Here is a 4,344-nt window from a genome sequence, read left to right as displayed (position 1 = left end):
GAGACACAGAATCTGAAGCAGGTTCCAGACTCTGAGCCAGCTGTCAGCACAGAGTCCAAAGCAAGGCTCAAACCCATGAACCATGAGATTATGACCTGAACTGAAGTCGGATGCTTCCTGACTAAGCCACCCAGGCACCCCCGATAAATGCTCTTTTAAATATACTAAAACTGAAATAATTTTTCAGTAGCAGGTTCACACTACAAATAATGCTTATAAAGTTTCTTTATCCAGAAGGAAAATACTATCAGATATAAATACAGATCTAAACAAACGAATGAAAAAGCATCAGAATTTGTTACTACATCAGTAAATATGTAAGATTTTAAAATTATTTAAATGCCTTTAATTGCCTGTTGCAAACAAAATAACAAGGCAGCATTTAATTTATAACATACAATAAATTTGTTTGTAAAAAAGTAAAATGTACGAAAATAATAGCATGATCCAGGATGGAAAAAGTGGAATTAGAACACTATTAAGTTATTACATAATACACATAATAATATGGTATCACTTGAAGATAGACTGTAATCAGAGATGTGTACTATACTCTCTAAAACAAGCCCCCCAAATAGTTAATACTCATAAGAAAAGATCCAAATAGTTAATACTCATAAGAAAAAAAGTAATATGGGATGGAATGTTTTAAAGAATAATATAGGGGCGCCTGGGTGGCTCAGTCGGTGAAGCCTCCGACTTTGGCTCAGGTCAGATTTCACGTTCATGGGTTCAAGCCCTGCATCAGGCTCTGTGCTGACAGCTAGCTCAGAGCCTGGAGCCTGCTTCCGGTTCTGTGTCTCCTTCTCTCTCTGCCCCTCCCCCTCTAATGCTTTGTCTCTTTCTGTATCAAAAATAAATGAAATATTTAAAAAAATTTATTTAAAAAATGAATAATTTATCCAAAAGAAAGAAAAAGAGAGGAAAAGAAACAGAAGACAAATGCCAAAATGATATGTGTAAATCCAACCATAACCATGAATCAAAGTAAGTATAAATGAACTAAATTTCCCAATGAAAAGGTAGAGTTTCTCAGAGTGAAAAAAAACTTATTTAAATGCTGCCCACATAAAATGCACTGCATATAAACACAAACATATTAAAAATAAAGGGATAGGATAATATACAACACTAATAAAAACACCAATCAAAAGAAGAGAGAGAGAGAATCCAAGAAACAGATTCTTAAGTACAGAGAACAAATTGATGGTTACCAGAAGGGAGGAGGGAGGGGGGAGAGGGCATGGCTGAAATAGGTGATGGGGATAAGGAGTACTCTTATCATGATGAGCATTGACAAATGTGTAGAATTGCTGAATCACTATATTGTATACCTGAAACTAATACAACACTATGTTAACAATACTGGAATTAAAATTAAAAATAAAAAAGAGAGAAAAATGGGGTAACCATAAAAGTACTAGGAAAAAAATGAGATTCAAAGCCAAAAACAACAGCAGAATATTCAATATTTCAAATGCACATGAACATTTACCAAAATATATCATATTCAGGGCCATAAAATCAATCCCAATAGACTTAAAAGAATTCATGCAAAGTATTTTTTTACTATAGTGGAATGAAATTATATAGCAATGTGAATGATTTCTGGAATAAGACCCAAACATGTGAAACATAACAAGACACTTCTAAACAATCTATGAGACCAAAAAAAAAAAAAAGAGAGGAAAAAAAAAACTGAAAAAGAGAGTAAAAAAAATTTTGAGCTGAAAAAAATATTAAAATACAATGTATGAAAAATTTTGAAATCCTATAAAAGCAATAATGCTGAAAACTGTGAGGGTTAGAAATGTCCATCCTTCACACAGTAAAACATTCATGTCTAGATCTTGACTTCCTAAAAATGTATCAACTAATAGGCTACTGTTAATTTGAAGACATAACAATATCAAAACCAGTCAACTAACTCCTATTTTGTATGTTATGTGTATAATATACTGTATTCTTACAATAAACGGATTTAGAGAAAATAAAGGGTTAAGAAAATCAAAAAAAAAGAGACAGAAAATATATTTACAATACTGCATTGTGTTTATTGAAAAAAAATCCCATAAGGCAAAATCCCAACCATTCAAATCCATGTTTTTCATCAGTCAGCTGTACTGGACACACAAATGAAGCATTTAATTCTTATATTTGAAATACTAAGTCTCCAATCAATGACCAAATTCAACCATTAAAAACAACAACATAAAGGAGAATAAATTAAACCCCCCAAAATCAAAAGAAATGAACAATAACAGAATCAATGAAACGGAAAAAAAGAATCTAATAGAAACAGTCATTAAGCCAAAATATGCTACTTTGAGAAGAATGATTAAAAGTCTTCAGAGACTTGCTGAAAGATATGGGGAATATTAAGATGGACATGCAATTATAAAAAAAAAAGGAACTAACAGTTTTCTAAAATAAAATAGTTGCTATACAGCAGTCCGGAGACAAGCTGAATGGCAGAATAAATGCAGATGAGTAGCATGTTAATGAGCTGAATCAAGCCAAGGAAATTTGTAGTCCTATTCATAATGATCAGAAGATACAGAATAAAGGAGGAGGAAGTGGATAAGAGAGAATAGGCAAGGATGTCACCATGTAAATTTGGTCTCATAAGAACACATGATGAGTTAAATAAATGGAATGTACTTGAAGAAATAGAAGTGAAACCTGCTAATTAATTTTTTAAAACCAAGATTACAGTTTGAAAGGCGTTGTAGAGAGACAAATTAGATAGTAACAAATGAAAACACCTAGACATAGTGATATCAGAGGAAGAGTCCACTCTAAAGGTACATGCAGATCACCTACTGCCTTAGGTGGATTCCCAATCAGACTCTGAGATTCTAATGCATGTTGGTGGCATTTTGGAAAGTTGAAATGGAAAATAAAAGGATGGAGATTGAAAAAAAAACGAAATCAGACATAAAGCAATTTTAGTAATAAAAATCGTGAAGGAGAAAAATTAACATCACATATGGATGATTTAATGATAGCCACACATTCTTTTACACTCATTGGAGAAAGAAGTCCAGGTCAGTTTCCCTCCTGCTGAATCAGGACTGGTTCCAGTGACTCACTCATACCAATAAATTATGGAAAAAGTGCTACTGATTTATATACATAAAAATATATATATTCATTTTTATATATATTCATTTTTATATATGCAAAGATATTTTCTTGATATGGGGAATCCTCACAATACAATGTTACGAAAAACAAGCTAGGATACAAAAATGTGCCTAGGCTATGAACCCAGTTTTTTAAATGTCCCCATGCATTCACACTGGTTCAGTTTTCCATTTGGGCCACTTATGTGTTACAGGCTTGCACCACTCCAGGAAACTTGAATGGCAGTGCTCTCTAATACATATGTCTGGGGCTGTTTGTTTTGCTCAGATTTAAAATTTTTTCTTTTCAAGTTTTCTTGTAAATCCAGTTAGTTAACATCCAGTGTGATATTAGTTTCAGGTGTACAATTTAGTGATTCAACACTTACAAACAACATTCAAAGATCATCACAAGTGTCTTCCTTAGTCACTGTCACCTATTTGACCAATCCCCGCAATGACTTCTCCTCTTATAACTACCAGTTTAGTTTACTCTCTGTTGTTATGAGTCTGTTTCTTGGTATTCTTCTCTTCTCCCCACCCCTTATGTTTGTTTGTTCTGTTTCTTAAATTCCACATATGAGTGAAATCATACAATATTAGTCTTTCGTGACTGACTTATTTAGTTTAACTTAGCATAATACTGTATATCTCCATGTCATTGCAAGTGGCAAGGCTTCATTCTTCTCTATGTCTGAGTAATAATTCATACACACACACACACACACACACACACACACACATATATATACTACCTCTTTTTATCACTTTTTTTAATTTATTTTTTTTACTTTATTTTTTAATTTTTTTAGAATATAACACTATTTTTAACATATGCAATTATTTTCCATCATTTACAATACAGTAGTTACAATGACATCCAAATGGATAAGCAAAGTAAAAAATCAGAACCCCAACTTCTATTTCATGTAATTAGACTTATACAGAAATTAGAAGGTTAAGTACCAACTAGTTAATCACCTAATTTCACAGCTTTCTGAAGTGGCAATCATTATATAACAGCTTATCTATGATACATTCAAGATACATGATACAATTTATTACTTGCCCATAAGCTAAAACACAGCCTGCTTAATACCTTTCCTTAAATTCCACCTCTATACTACAATATACTTGAGGTCCATGCAAAAAAGTAGCTACCTTTTATATAGGAAATGGATGATTAAGTCTTTGGTGTTGTAAAAGCAACTTCATTTAA

Source organism: Suricata suricatta, chromosome 11 (assembly GCF_006229205.1).
Source record: "Suricata suricatta isolate VVHF042 chromosome 11, meerkat_22Aug2017_6uvM2_HiC, whole genome shotgun sequence".
In the NCBI taxonomy this organism is placed as follows: Eukaryota; Metazoa; Chordata; class Mammalia; order Carnivora; family Herpestidae; genus Suricata; species Suricata suricatta.
Note: the sequence above shows the minus strand (reverse complement) of the source record.